This window comes from Dryobates pubescens, chromosome 4 (assembly GCF_014839835.1).
Source record: "Dryobates pubescens isolate bDryPub1 chromosome 4, bDryPub1.pri, whole genome shotgun sequence".
NCBI classification, from domain to species: domain Eukaryota; kingdom Metazoa; phylum Chordata; class Aves; order Piciformes; family Picidae; genus Dryobates; species Dryobates pubescens.
Window position 1 is genome coordinate 11,410,329 of NC_071615.1, and position 15,762 is coordinate 11,426,090.

A 15,762-nucleotide genomic window follows, 5' to 3' on the forward strand; every position below is an offset into this window, starting at 1 on the left:
TGCCCAGCACGGGAGGTGAGGAGGCTGAGGGGAGAACTCACTGCTTTCTGCAAAGCCCTGAAAGGAGGTTGGAGCCAGGTGGGGGTTGGTCTGTTTGCAATAGTCTCAGGTGGTAGGAGGAGAGGAAATGGCCTGGAATTGTGCTGGGGGTTTAGGTTGGAGATGAGGAAAAAGTGCAAGAGTGGTCAGGGATTGGAACAGGCTGCCCAGGGAGGTGATGGAGTCCCCATCCCTGGCAGTGTTTAAAAGACACCTGGATGTGATACTGAGAGGCCTTTGCTGGGCTCTGTTGGGGCAGGGGTGGTGAGTGTCAGAGAGTCACAGACTGGTTTGGGTGGGAAGCTCATCCAGTCCAGCCCCCCCTGCAGTCAGCAGGGTCAGCTGCAACCAGAGCCCCAAACAACCTGACCTGCAATGGTTCCAGGGATGGGGCAGCTCCCACCTCTCTGGGCACCCCGGGCCAGGCTCTCACCACCCTCAGTGTCAAACATTTCTCCCTCCTCTCCACTCCGAATCTCCCTCTTCTAGTTCAAACCATCACCCCTTGTCCTGTCACGACAGGCCCTGCTCAGGACTCTGTCCCCAGCTCCTTCCATGTTCCCTCCTGTATGAGCTGTGACATGTTACACTGGGGAGAGCCGCAGCCCCTGGCCCCCGAGGCCTCAACTTGGTTATTAACGACGGAGAGACTCCAGCAGTGCTGGCACGGCTCCAGGGAGCTCCCCAGGAGCGTGGAGGGGGGGTTCCAGCATTCTGTGACTGAATTCAGCCACAGCTTGGCGTCTGGCTCCCGTCTCTCGCTCTCCCACCTCCCCCTCCCCAAAATGCTTCGGTCCAGAGGCTAGGTGCCTGCCTCACAAACGAGCGGATTCATCAGCCCGTGGCAAATGAGGTTTCCACAACCAAGTTGTGTGTAGGGTTGGCGCCAAGCGGGCATTGGTGGCACCTCCTCAGGTTTGCTCATCACGTGAGGCCTGACCCCGGGCACGTGACGGTGCCACCCGGTGCTGGCAGCAGCAGCATGTGACCCCAAATGCTGCCTGAGCTCCAGAGAGAGGAGAGCAGAGCGACCACCAGCTCAGCACCAAAATGTGAGCAGCTCGGGCTGCCGCCTTGCTCTGCCCTGCTGCCCGCCGGCCGGCCCTGCCAGCGGAGCGTGGCGGCGGGCACGGGAGCTCCGCAGCCCTGCCGCAGCATCGCCAAGCCCTGCCCTCCCCCCTGGCACCGCGGCTGCCGCTGGGTGAGTGAGCAGAGGCTTCCAGCAATTAATTGGTGCTGCTCGTTAGCATGCGGGGCACGGGGCGGGCGCTCGCCGCGTGCCGCCTCGCCGTGCCAGGGGAAGGGCTCCCCGGCCCCGATGCCCGCACTGCTCCCCTCCGCGGGGGCCTGGCCCCGGGGGGTGGGCTTGCAGCGGTGTGTGGAGCCGGCGGGCGGTGTTGGCATCTTCATCATCGCACCTGGCGCGTCGCTGCCAACCGTCGCGATGTCCCACAAAGGGCTCCCTGCGGGCACGGGTGAGGGTGTGCCACGGCTGCCAGGCACTGCCGTGTCCACGTGAGGATGGAAAAGTGACGTGTCCTGAGTGGGGTGGGTCTGGGAGGGGGGGCTGCTCCCCTTTCCTTCTGCATCCGAGGGCTGGGCGGTGCTGGCAGCGCTGTAGGTCCGTGCCCGCCGTGCTGCCGGCAGCTCCCACACAATGCGGATCTCACCCGGGCGCTCGCGCGGTGCCTCGGTGCCCCCTGGCACTGTGTCCACCGGGGTGGGGTCGGTGGAGCAGGGGCTGAATCCCTAATGCCGAGGTGGCCAGCGGCAGCCTGGAAGGGGCCGGATGGGTGGCCGCGGGCGCTGCCGGCCCCGTCATTAAGATGCAGGTCCAGAGCCATCTCCCTGGAGACGCCGGCAGCGTGAGGCTGGGTGGCCGCTGGCTGGCACGGCTGGCAGCCACGCTGGGAAGAGAGCAGCTGAGTGCCGGCGCCCCGTGAGGGGCACGGGTGAATTACTGCCCCTGCTCGGGAACCAGCCGTCGAGCCTTTGTTCTTGTCACTGTCACAGGGAACAGGGCAGGGACACGAAGCAGCCTGAGCACAGCCCATGGTGAGGGGACCACGGGCCTGGCCCCTCGCCCATGCCCCACCGTGCCCCGTGTACAGGCATCACTGTCGAGTTCTTTTTGCCCATCCTTGAGCTAATTCTCCAGAAAGCCTCTTTGGGGCTGCCACCCAACATGTGCTGCCATCCAGAAGGGGACCTGGGGGTACTGATTGACAGCTGGCTTAAGATGAGCCAGCAGTGTGCCCAGGCGGCCAAGAAGGCCAGTGGCATCCTGGCCTGTATCAGGAATAGTGTGACCAGCAGGAGCAGGGAGGTCATTCTGCCCCTGTACTGGTTAGGCCACACCTTGAGTCCTGTGTCCAGTTCTGGGCTCCTCAGTTTAGGAAAGATGTTGAGATGCTGGAAGGTATCCAGAGAAGGGCAACAAAGCTGGGGAGGGGTTTGGAGCACAGCCCTGTGAGGAGAGGCTGAGGGAGCTGGGGTTGCTCAGCCTGCAGAAGAGGAGGCTCAGGGGAGACCTTCTTGCTCTCTACAACTCCCTGAAGGGAGGTTGTAGCCAGGTGGGGGTTGGTCTCTTCTCCCAGGCAAGCAGCACCAGAACAAGAGGACACAGTCTCAAGCTGCACCAGGGGAGGTTTAGACTGGAGGTGAGGAGAAAGTTCTTCCCAGAGAGAGTTGTTGGCCATTGGAATGTGCTGCCCAGGGAGGTGGTGGAGTCCCCATCCCTGGAGGTGTTCAAGAGGGGATTGGATGTGGCACTTGGTGCCATGGTTTAGTAGTCCTGAGGTGATGGGTGACAGGTTGGACTTGATGATCTTTGAGGCCTCTTCCAACCTTACTGATGCTATGACCCCGGCACGGCATGGTGCCAGCAGCGATCCCGCAGGGCTGACCGGGGGCGGTACCGGGCGAGCCGCGGCCTCTTGGCGCTGCTGAAGGCAGCCACACGGCTCGCAGGCAGCTCTAAGACGCTTGCCGAAGCGGCACCAACAAAAGGGGTTTGGAGCCGCGCTGCATGCAGCTGCCAATCACCCGGCGTCCCGCCCGGCTCCCCGGAGCTCACCGCGCCGCGGCTTCGGCGCGTCCAGCATGCTCTCTGTAGATTTGCTGGCTGGGGGAATGAGCTGTGCCAGCTTTTAACTGGCACCAAGGGCTGCCCCTTTCCTCCCCCTCTGCTGGCTCTCCCCAGCTCGCCCAACGCTTCTTCAGTTCCATGGCGGGGAGGTGGCCGCCCGGCTGGAGAGTGGCTTTGCTCAACTGCTCCCGCAGGCTGCAGCCGGGTAGGGGCTGGTCTCACATGCAACAAGTGAGAGGACAAGAGGAAGCGGCCTCAGGTTGTGGCAGGGCAGGTTTAGATTGGATCTTAGGAAAACATTGTTGTCAGGCACTGGAACAGGCTGCCCAGGGAGGTGGTGGGGTCACCATCCCTGGAGGGGGTTAAGAGATGAATGGATGTGGTGCTGGGGGATGTGGTTCAGCAGTAGTGGTGGGGGTGTGAGCTCAAGGTAAGTGGTCGGACTTGATGATCTCGGAGGTGTCTTCCAACCTCACCAGTTCCAGCAGCAGCTGTCCCCTCAAAAGGGCATGAGATGAGTGACCCAAACCCCGCAGTGCCAACCCCCAGCTCTCCCCACAGCAGTTTGCTCACACCCACCATCTCTCTCTGGCTTGACTGGCCATTTCCCTCTTCATCTCTCTCTTCAAGATGTCCTTCAGGGGCACCTTCAGCTGGAGCAGGTTGCTCAGAACCCCACCGAGCCTGACCTAAGGAACACCGACAGAGCTCCTAGCACTGCCCCACCAAAGGCTGCACACAGAGGGGTGAGAAGCCATGGGACAAGCCCAGGGTGTCCCATGCCTGCCCCCAGCGCTGGGGTGGTGGCTGTCATCCTGCTGCTGTCCCCCTTGCCTTGGTGTAATCATCGTTTCTGTGTTGGTGGTGCCTCTGGAAACCCAGTCTGGTGGGCATGGGTTGATGGATGACGTGTGAGAGCCAGGTCAGCACATCCAAGTGTTACTGCCTCATAATTTGCTGCACCACAGAGGCCAGCAGAGATGCTTTGTGTTATTAATTACACCAGTGGATTTTCATGAGCAAAGTGATTAATTAGCTGTGCACACAACGGTCACAGGCCGGCTCTGGGGCTGTTTGCTCTGGGATGGAGCTCAGGGAGCAGCAGTAGAAGCTGTAGCTTGGACTTGGTCTCATTTCTTCTCTTCCAGAGCACTCAGGGGGAAGCATAATTCCACAGCAGGATTCCCTGGGTAGGCAGGAAGGGAACTGGGGCTGCCCCCGGCCATGGTTGAGGGTCCTAGGAAAGGCTGGACACTGCCTGGGCTGGCCCCAGGGATGCCACCAGGCTTCAGCATCAGCTTCCAGGACCAGGAAACTCCTTAGAATGATGGAATTGTTTGGGCTGGAAAATCCCTCTGAGATCATTCAGTCCAACCTTCAACCCAACACCACCATGGACACTAAACCATGTCCCCAGGTGCCATGGCCACAGGTTTCTTGAATGCCTCCAGGGATGGTGACTCCACCACTTCCCTGGGCAGCCTGTTCCAATCCCTGACCACTCCTGCAGCAAAGAAATTGTTCCTGCTTTTTTTTCTTAGCAGGAGCAGGATGAGCAGGGAGATGCTGAACAGGCTGGAGCAGGGGTCCTGGTGGGATCCCTGCCCTGGGGCTGTGGGAACAGGCAGGATCACACCCACCACAGGATGCTCCCACCAGCACCTTGGAGCCTGGCACCATGCTGGCCTCACTTTTAGCACTGCAAGGTGGGTGACATCTCAAATGCATAGCAGAGGCTCCTCTGTTCTCCCTGAGCTTCTGAGATGTGAGCACCAAAATCATCCCTCTGACTCGTTTCTGTTTTCCCTTCCCAAGTTCCATGTGCAGGCTCTGAGGGGTGCTGAGCATGATCCCCCAACACCAGCAGGGTTCAGCTTCACAGAGCAGCCTTAGCCCTGGTGAGCTGCTCTCAACCTGCACAAAGTGTTTGCAGCTTTGCTGCGCTGTGAAAATCTTCACAGAAAAGCAGATTTTGGACAAAAGCAGCAGTTCCCCACCTGCTGGCCCTGTCTGCTCCCTGGCCAGGCTTCAGCCTCCCTGACCCTGTCTGCTCCCTGGCCAGGCTTCAGCCTCCCCGGCAGGGCTTCAGCCTCCCCAGCCGGGCTTCAGCCTCCCCAGCCGGGCTTCAGCCTCCCCAGCAGGGCTTCAGCCTCCCCAGCCGGGCTTCAGCCTCCCCAGCAGGGCTTCAGCCTCCCCAGCCGGGCTTCAGCCTCCCCAGCCGGGCTTCAGACTCCCCAGCAGGGCTTCAGCCTCCCCAGCAGGGCTTCAGCCTCCCCGGCAGCAAGCAACGCGTGTCCCTCATGGCCACACTGGGACCTGGGAGGTCCAGGGTCCACCAGCTCAGCATTCTGAGAGCTCCACAAAGCTCATCCAAGCTCTGCCAGTGGGGTGAGAGGAGCCTGTGCCCCCCGGAGCTCTGCTCCCAGCACCGCAGCAGAGCTGAGCCCTCTTCTGTCTTTTGTTTCCATAAAGGTCAAGGAAGAGTCATTGTCCTTTAAGTGCCAAGAAGAGGCCTCCCACCCTCTGCTGCAAGAAGCCTCTGCACAGTAAGGCAGCTGCTTTTCTCCTGGTGCTTGCTGCTCAGTGCGTGTTCATTGATCTGCCTCTGGCTGGCTCTACCTTCTTGTCACCACCTGCACTGCAGGAGGTTGGGTCTTTGCTTCTTGATGCAGTTTAGCCCTGGCAGCCACAACCCCAAGCCTGTTGTTGATGAGGTCTTGTCCTCCCAGTGATGCTCCAAGATCTCCATTTGCAATGTTTCCATAGAGTTTTTCCTTCCCTGGGAATGGCAGGAGCTGGGGGAGGGCAGTCCTGGCTTCTCTGGAGCCTTGCTGACCCCTCTGGGAGCAGCTCTGGCACAGGCAAGGGACAAATTGTAGCTCCATTGACCTGCAAGGACCTAGCCTGGTTCGTAGGGTGAGTTTCAGGCTGGGAGACCCCATCTCTGTCATCACCATCTCTGTGTGGCTTCACTGTCTCACTGGAAGGGGGAAACTGTGCAAGTCCCCACGTTGGGGGATGAGGGCAGTGAGTTGGCAGGGTGCAGGACCAAACCCAGTGAGATGGGGGTGGGCAGAAGCTGCTCCTGGTGGTCCCTGTGCATCCCTGCCTGCAAAGGGATGCAGGTCTGTGATCCTGGTGAAGTCTCTGACGTTACCAGAGTGCTCTTCTTGCACTCTGGGGTGAAGCCCAAAGACTCTGTGGTTCTTTAGTGGACCCTGGGGTGGGCAGAGCCTTGATCACTGGAGCCCAGTGCAGGAGGGTGGCACAGCCCCATCACAGGCTGGCTCAGAGCTGGAGCAGCAGCAGCATAGGGGATGTTCATAGAAAGTAGAGAGCAGCACAGACACACCATGGGGTCAGCTGTGGCTGGCTGGCCATGCAGGACCTTGATTTAATTCTGCCAGTGGCTGCAGCTGGCAGCCAGCCCGACTGGTGCAGTCCCTGCCAGATTGCTGGCAGGTTTCCAGGAGCAACCTGCAGCCATCCAGCAGCCTGTGCTAGAGGATTGGGTTCCTCATGAGCTGTGCCATCAGCTAGGGTCTCTGATCCCATGTGGAGGTGGGAAGAGGGCTGGAGCAGCACCTGCATCCTGCAGGCCAGGAAGGGTGTGTGCTCCTGTGTGCACCTAAGGGTGGCTGTGAGGAGATGGCAGAAAAGGGGCAGGTGTGGGGTGCTGGGATCACCTGGCACTGCCAAAAGCTGCCCATGCTGAAGCCACACTGTGCCCACTGCAGCCATGCCCCTGTACTGGGCAGGGGGTGCAGGAAGCCCAGGAGGAGCTTGGTGGCACAGCAGCACACAGCCCCCAGCAGCCAACAGTTCAGTGTGGTGAGGGCAGGCTGGGACAGGCTTGTGGCTGATGAGCTCTGTCCAGGTCCTGCTGAGTATTTACCTGTGCTGGGGCAATGGGGAGTGTGACCCCCCCTGCCCAGCAGCCAGGGGCAGGCACTGGTGGGGTCACAGTTTGGGGAGCCTGGGGAAAAGCAGCGTTTGTGTCTCTCACCAGGCCTCTGAAGCAGCCCCTGTCCTGTCTCTGGGCTCCATCTGCACCTCCTGACAGTGTGGTTCTGGGGGCATCTCTGAATGAGTGACCCTCTATGCAGGGACACCAGGATGGCCACCTCTATGCCATGAGCTTCAGAAGGCTCCAAGGAGACCTTCTTGTGGCCTTCCAGTATCTGAAGGGGGCTACAAGAAAGCTGGGGAGGGACTTCTGAGGGTGTCAGGGAGTGATAGGACTGGAGGGAAAGGAACAAAAATAGAGATGGGTAGATTCAGATTGGATGTTAGGAAGAAGTTCTTCCCCATGAGGGTGGTGAGAGACTGGCACAGGGTGCCCAGGGAGGTGATGGAAGCCTCACCCCTGGAGGTTTTGAAGGCCAGGCTGGAGGTGGCTGTGAGCAACCTGCTGTAGTGTGAGGTGTCCCTGGCCATGGCAGGGGGGTTGGAACTGGCTGAGCCTTGAGGTGCCTTCCAACCCTGCCAGTTCTATGACTCAGGGAAGCAGTGCTCCTGGTGCCGGATCTGCCCCAGCAGCCCGCAGCAGCTCCCCGCCAGAGCAGCTCCCGTGGGGAGCTGTTTGTGCTCCCTGCCGCTCTTGTTTCCCCAGCAGCCCTGCGCCGGGGATTCGCTCCCTAATGATCTTTTCTTCTGGCGTTTGCATCTTTCCTCCAGGAACCGTGCACCGAACCTGGTGTGAAGTCAAGCACAGACCCTCCTCCCAGTTCACGCAGCCACAAAAGGCCCCCTCATTATCCCCCCCTCCACGCGCTCCGACGCTGTAATTAGCTGCTTAGGCTGTGATTGCCCCATTGTCCGCCGGATGGCTTTAATCATTCTTTTCTCCTACAGTGGCAATTTTGTTCCAATTAATTATTTCGGTTTGAACGGCAATAGCTGGTTGAGTTTGGAGAGAAATTAAAAGGGTAGAGGAGGATAATGAAGAGTGAGCTAACAGGGGAGGGACTGCAGCAGGGCTGTGCCACTGCTGCCTCGCTTCCAGGCTCTTGCTTGCTCTCCAGGGAGTTTTCCAGGGCTGGAAAATGTTCTCCCCGGAAACAGGGACCCTGCCTGGCTTCATCCCTGCCAGGAAGGGTCCTTGCTGGCTGTGATGGAAGCGAGGGTTTGCTCCCAGCCTAGATGGGAGAGCAAGTGTCACTCGTTCATGTGTTTCAGGCTGGCAGAGGCAGGGCAGGTTTGGGCTCACTGTGCTGTCCCCCCTGGGGTGTTCTGAGGCAGCTCAGTCCCACCTGAACAGGACCTGTAGCTGCTTCCCACGGGAAGCAGCTGCACAGAGAGGTGATGGTCTGGGTGGGAAAGAGAAGAAAGCCAGGGTCTGGTCCAGCTCTCCTGGCAGCACCTCCCAGGGAAGAGGAGAAGCTTTCTGCAGTCCAGCTGCAGGTGGGCAAGAAGGCCAATGGCATCCTGGCCTGTATCAGGAGCAGTGTGGCCAGCAGGAGCAGGGAGGTCATTCTGCCCCTGTGCTCAGCACTGGTGAGGCCACACCTTGAGCACTGTGTCCAGTTCTGGGCCCCTCAGTCTAGGAAAGATGTTGAGGTGCTGGAAGGTGTCCAGAGAAGGGCAACAAAGCTGGGGAGGGGTCTGGAGCACAGCCCTGTGAGGAGAGGCTGAGGGAGCTGGGGTTGCTTAGCCTGGAGAGGAGGAGGCTCAGGGGAGACCTTCTTGCTGTCTGCAGCTACCTGAAGGGAGGTTGTAGCCAGGTGGGGGTTGGTCTCTTCTCCCAGGCAAGCAGCACCAGAACAAGAGGACACAGCCTCAGGCTGTGCCAGGGGAGGTTTAGGCTGGATGGTAGGAAGAAGTTCTTCCCAGAAAGAGAGATTGGCCATTGGAATGTGCTGCCCAGGGAGGTGGTGGAGTCCCCATCACTGGAGGTGTTTAGGAAGAGACTGGATGGGGTGCTTGGTGCCATGGTTTAGTTGATTAGATGGTGTTGGGTGATAGGTTGGACTTGCTGATCTCAAAGGTATTTTCCAACCTGGTTAATTCTATTCTATTCCATTCCATTCCATTCCATTCCATTCCAACTGCTCTCCAGCCCCAGGTGTCTCTCAAGGCAGCATTGCTTCCTCCACCCAGGTGGATCCAGCTCTGGGCTGGAGCAGAAGCAGCAGGCTGGGACTTGCTGCTGGTGGGACCCTGTAGCTCTGCCAGCCCTGCAGCCCTCCCTGCCAGCTGAAGGTGGCAGGCTGCTGGCAGCAGCACTCGTGGCCATGCCATGCCCACGCTGTCAGCCATGCAGCCTGTCCACAGCACCTGCAGGGCAACATCTGGTGGTGTCCCTCCCCTGCCTGGCACATCTGGCCACTTGGCCAGTGAACAGCTTCGAGCTGCCAGCCCAGGGCTCCTGCCCAGCACAGGTTGCCATGGGGAGGCAGCAGCTGGCAGTGGGCACAGGGCTGGGCACGGCAGCCATGGCAGCAGTGATTGTGGATCCTTCCGTGGTTCCTGGAGCAGTGTGAAGAACCACCCAGAGCCACAGCCCACCTGTGAGTCCATCTGAAGTGTTGCTGCTCTTGATGGCTTGTAGACAGCTGTGGTTTTCATCCTGGTGTGGGCAGAAATGAAGCCATGCCCAGCACTGGCAGCAGTTTACCTGGCTCAGGCTTGGGAAGGGTTTTGCTTTAGGGCTCACTGGCTGGGACAGAAGGTCCTTTGGTTTGAGGTCTGCTCTGTGGTCTTCTTGGCCAGCACAAGGGCTGAGCACCACTGTGGATACCCAGCGCTGGTGCTCAGCCTCTTGCATGAGCACAGCTCCATGAGCTTTGTGTCCCAAAGCAAGCCCTAAGGTGGGCATCAGTGTGCCAGGGCCCCCCAATGCAGGGTGCTGCCCATCAGTGAAGGGGGTCTGCAGCTGGGGGTGCTGCCCTGGCCGGTGCTGGGAGGGGCCCCCAACAGGGGGACAGGGCCTTGAGGAGCTTCCTCAGCATGCCAGACTGACCCTAAAACATGACCCTGAAATCCATTACATTGCAGCCAGCAGCAAGCTGTGCTCACCAAATCACTGCCTCATTTGGGGTGCTTAGCAGGCAGGGCACCCTTCTCAGGGTCATTTGGGCTGTGACTGATTTGGAGTTTTGAAAACTGAGGTTAGAGAAGGCTTGGAAGGGGGAGAGAGGGGAGGGGGGTGAAAACCCCTGCCTCCAGGAGCTGAGAAATGCTGCCTGTGCAGTTCATGTTTAATTCAATGGATTCCAGAGCAGTCTGAATATTTAAATTATGAACGATCAAAGCAATTCAGAAATCTGCATTTCCTCACTGTGAGCCCCCCCCAGACACCACGCTCCCAGGTGTCCCCTCCCCAGCAGGCACCTCCTGCCCTGCACACTCCCAGCGGCTCCGCGGACCGGAGCAGGGCTGCGGGAGCACAGCCGCCGCTCCTCCCGCAGCCCCTGCCGCATCCCAGCCCCCGGCAGCGCCGTTGCCAGGGTGATGGCCACTGCCACCACCACGGGGCGAGCCTGGGCAGGGCTGGTGGGCACAGTGTGGGGGCTAAGGAGCCCCCAGCACAGGCAGCTTCCTGCTCGGGGGAAGCAAAGCTCTTGCCGGGGAGGGTGGTGAAAGGCAGCTGGGCTCCCACTGCCGCCACAGGAGGGTGCAGGGGCTCTTGTCCTTTCCGGCCTCACTGTGCAGCCTCCTTGGTCCCTTCCTCCAAGCTCCCCTAGGTGTTCTTTGTAGAACTGGAAACCTCTTCACATTTTTGTCTTTAAGAGAGTATTTACCCACAACCTGAGCAGGTGTTGTTCTGAGCACTGGTTGGTTTCCACACCTCCCTCTCCTGTGCTCTTTCGAGGTGCTGGGCACCATAAACTCTCCACTTACTGCTGTTCCCAGGTGCCTCCAATGGCACTTTGTCTACCCAGCTCCTACCTCCTCCATGGAGTGGTGGAGCACAGGGATAGACACCTGCAGAGTGTAGCCAAGGGAAAGGCCAGCTCCAGTGCCAAGGAGTGCCAGGGACATTTCTCACCTCCTGAAACTTATCAGAGTTTGAAGAATCATGGAATCAATAAGGTTGGAAAAGACCTCAAGGATCATCAAGTCCCACCTGTCACCCAACACCTCAGGACTGCTAAACCATGGCACCAAGTGCCACATCCAATCCCCTCTTGAACACCTCCAGGGATGGGGATTCCACCACCTCCCTGGGCAGCACATTCCAATGGCAAACAACTCTCTCTGGGAAGAACTTTCTCCTCATCTCCAGCCTAAACTTCCCCTGGCACAGCTTGAGACTGTGTCCTCTTGTTCTGGTGCTGGTTGCCTGGGAGAGGAGACCAACCAGGAGCAGTGAAGCACCTTCTGTGCTTTGATGTTGATTTGCATCTCTTAGGTGCCCATACCTCCTTCTCTGGAGACTTTCAAGACCCATCTAGATGTGTTCCCATGTCACTGCCCTAGGAGACCCTGCTTTGGCAGTGGGGTTGGACTGGGTGATCTCCAGAGCTCCCTTACAACCTCTACCATTCTGTGATTCTATGATCCTGGCTCCTGGGCCAGGAGGCAGCAGTTCACCTCCTCCAGCTGCAGCCTTGACCAGTCAGGCCAGGAAAGAGGAAAACCAACAGGGACAGACCAAACAAAATGCTCCTCCTGCCCCTTCCCCCCCCAGCCCTTTTCCAGCTGCTGTAGGTTTTCATTAGTGTTCTGTAATTTAATGATCTATTCACCAGAGAAAATTAGATTTCCATTAACAACAACAAATCCCCATTAACTGAAGCAAAATAGTTGGAGAGCAATGAGTGTGGGAGCTCCTCCCCTCCAAGGCTGAGTCCAACCATCACCCCAACACCACCATGGCCCTCCAACCCTGTCCCCAGGTGCCATGGCCACAGGCTTCTGGAACACCTCCAGGGATGGGGACTGCTCTCTGCAAATACCTGAAGGGAGGTTGTAGCCAGCTGGAGGTTGGTCTCTTCTCCCAGGCAAGCAGCACCAGAACAAGAGGACATAGTCTCAAGCTGTGCCAGGGGAGGTTTAGGCTGGATGGTAGGAAGAAGTTCTTCCCAGAAAGAGAGATTGGCCATGGGAATGTGCTGCCCAGGGAGGTGGTGGAGTCACCATCATGGAGGTGTTTAGGAAGAGACTGGCTGGGGTGCTTGGTGCCATGGTTTAGTTGATTAGATGGTGCTGGGTGCTGGGTTCTAGGTTGGACTTGATGATCTCAAAGGTCTCTTCCAACCTGGTCTATCCCATCCCATCCCATCCCATCCCATCCCATCCCATCCCATCCCATCCCATCCCATCCTATCCTATCCTATCCCATTCCATTCTCCACCACCTCCCTGGGCAGCCTGTGCCAACCTCTGACCACTCTTGCAGGAAAGGATTTTTTCCTCCCCTCCAAGCTAAAGCTCCCCTGGCACAATTTCAGGCCACTTCCTCTTGTTCCATCACCTGAGGGTAGGGAGAAGAGACCAACCCCCACCTCACTGTAGCCTCCTTTGCAGAGCTGTGCTGGGCAGCACACCCCTCCACCAGCCGCAGTGCAGTCCCTAGGATGGAGAGGCACCAGGGCAGCTTGTCCCTGGGTGCCAGCTCAGTCTGGAGAGGCTGCAGCTCCCAGACTCAAGGCTCCAGGCTCACCCTGCCAGCACTGCCCACCATGGGACGAGGTCAAGGGCATCTCCTGCCCACCCCAGCCCCATGCTGCTCATGCCAAGGTTGGCAGGGAAGTTCTGGGTGTCAGAGGGAAGCCATCTCCTCTGCAGATATTGAGATAGATGGTGGAGGCTTTGCTCATTAGAGGCTGTGGCAAAGGGTAGGTGCTGGGAGTCTCTGCTCTGGGGAAGAGCTGCACAGGGAGCTCATTAAGTTGAGGGATTGGGTCCAGAGGCTCATTTGTCTGCTGGCAGCTCACTGCTCTTCCTACTAATGTGGAAAATGAGGGAGGGGGATCTGAGCAGCTCCTCAGTGCCCTACTCTTTGATTCACCCTCTTCACATCCCTCAGTGCTGTTTATTTTCCACAGAGCTGAAGCCTACCCAGGTGGAACACCACCCATGGGATGCTGCTTACTGGGCAGATCAGACACAGGTTTTCACCCTGGCACCACGGAGGTGCTTCTCAGTGGCACAGGAGATTGTCCTGGTCAGGCCAGGGGGGTCCAAGAGCAAAGCCTGGGCAGGGTGGAGAAGGCTTTCAGCTCTCAGCAAGCAAAGCCTTGGGTGGGCCAGGGAAGGGAGAGTTCTGGGTGGAACATCCTTGTCTCACCATGGTGGATGTCATCCTACACCACGGGCTTGGCACAGCGCCGACTGCCAGGTGCTGCTGCACAGACCTGCACCCTGGGTTTGTGAAGGAGCCTGATCTGTGTCCCCTGCTTCCTCTCCTCCTTTCATGGTCTTGTGGCAGGTGGTTGGTGGGCAGAACCTGCTCCAAAATGCAGAATGCAGAATTAACCAGGTTGGAAAAGACCTTTGAGGTCATCATGTCCAATCTATCACCCAACACCATCAGAAGATCAGCCACAGCTGATCCTAGAGCTCCAGCAGGACCCCTCTTTATGGGGAGGGGTTGTAAGGTCAGCTGAACCCTCACCTGCTGCCTTCTCGTGGTTTTCTGAGGGAATTTACAGCAGAGATGGCTGAAGGACAGCTCCCCAGCACCCCTGAGCTGTGTAGATGCAGAATTCCCCATGGACACAACAGCTGCCTTCCAAGGCTCCCCTCATGCAGTGTTTGCTGCCAGCCCCATCCACGGAGCACCCTGTGCATGGGAAGCTGAGCTGGCAGCCAGCCTGCTGCCCCTGTGCCACCTCCTCATCCCACACCTGCTTGGGGGTCAGGCTCTTCTCCCAAGGAACAAGTGATAGGACAAGAGGAAAGGGCTTCAGGTTGCCCCAGGGCAGGCTTAGGGTGGACAAGAGGAACAATTTCTTCTCCTTGAGGGTTGTCAAGGCCTGGCCCAGGCTGTCAGGGCAGTGGCAGAGTCCCCATCCCTGAAGGGGTTTCAGAGCTGTGGAGATGTGGTGCTGAGAGCCATGGTTTAGTGGTGACCTGGCAGTGCTGGGGTAAGGGTTGGACTCCATGACCTTAAAGGTTCTTTCCACTCAAAACTCTGATTCTGTGATTGTCTGAACCCAACCCAGATCCAGCTGAACCCCTCCTTCATGGTCACCCTCCCTGGCTCCCTGCAGAGGCAGGAGCTGGTGTGACCCTCCCTGAGCCCCACAGCTGTGGCTGGGTCCAGCTCATCATCCACAAGAGGGTTTGGAGCCCAGGGGATGCAGATGCCCTCCCCTCACCCACCCCCTGCAAGACACCCAATTAACTCGAGCTGTTAACAGCAAGCACAGTAATTGATGGAGCCATTCACCAAGGCAGAGCTGTCAAACCACAGCAAACACCGGAGGGGAAGTCTGCAGCCAGCCCCTGCCAAGGTGCTGCCCTGGCCTGCAGTGGGGAGGGCGATGGGGGGGGGATGGATGGATAGGGGGTGAGTGGTGATGGGGGGATGGGGTGGGTGATAGGGTGGGCAGTGGGGTGAGTGATGATGTGGGTGATGGGGTGGGTGATAGGGTGGGCAGTGGGGTGTCTGATGGGGGTGGGCAGTGGGGTGAGTGATGATGTGGGTGATAGGTTGGGTGATGGGGTGGGTGATGGGTTGGGCAGTGGGGTGAGTGATGATGTGGGTCGGGTGATGGAGTGGGTGATGATGTGGATATAGGTTGGGTGATGGGGTGAGTGATAGGTTGGGCAGTGGGGTGGGCAGTGGAGTGTCTGGTGGGGGTGGGCAGTGGGGTGAGTGATGATGTGGGTATGGGTGGGGTGATGGGGTAGGCAGTGGATTGGTTGATGGAATGGGCAGTGGGGTGGGTGATGGGCTGCGTGGTAGGGTGGGCAATGGAGTGTCTGGTGGGGTGGGCAGTGGGGTGAGTGATGATGTGGGTGATGGGGTGGGCAGTGGGGTGTCTGATGGGGTGGGCAGTGGGGTGAGTGATGATGTGGGTGATGGGGTGGGCAGTGGGGTGGGTGATGGGGTGGGCAGTGGGGTGAGTGATGATGTGGGTGATGGGTTGGGTGATGGGGTGGGCAGTGGGGTGAGTGATGATGTGGGTGATGGGTTGGGTGGTGGGGTGGGCAGTGGGGTGGGTGATGGGGTGGGCAATGGAGTGTCTGATGGGGTGGGCAGTAGGAGTGTCTGATGGGGTGGGCAGTGGGGTGAGTGATGATGTGGGTGATGGGTTGGGTGATGGGGTGGGCAGTGGGGTGAGTGATGATGTGGGTGATGGGGTGGGTGATGATGTGGGTGATGGGCTGAGTTTCTCTCAGGGCACACAGGAGCAGGACACACTTTGAGCTGAGCTCCCCTGGGGAAGGGGCAGGCCCAGGCTTGGCCACAGCTGCCAGCCCCAGGCAGCATTGCTGTGTCCCTGCTACAGCCGGCAGAGCGCTCAGGGCTGCTCTGCTCGCAGGCTGCAGGGCAATGAGAAGGGAAACCTCTTCCCTGGTTAACAAAAAAAATAGAAACAACACACCAAAACAAGGCCAAGCAAGGCAGGCAAGCAGAGTCAGAGTTAAATATAGATATCTGCTGTGGAAGTGGAGCTGACAGGGGGGGATGAAAAATGAGGGTTTGAATTATTGAAGGGTAGGAGGAGATGGCGCATGCAA

At 58.7% G+C, this 15,762-nt stretch overlaps 1 protein-coding gene across 1 annotated transcript in view; it reads left to right on the forward strand.

The window, feature by feature from the left end:
* The first annotated feature begins 1,101 nt into the window (after nucleotides 1-1,101).
* The window catches only part of TNRC6A (trinucleotide repeat containing adaptor 6A), an 81,404-nt gene continuing 66,743 nt past the window's right edge, over nucleotides 1,102-15,762 (forward strand). The window contains exon 1 of the mRNA XM_054180562.1: nucleotides 1,102-1,240. The gene's annotated coding sequence lies outside the window, so the exon portion shown is untranslated. The remainder of the gene's footprint in view (nucleotides 1,241-15,762) is intronic.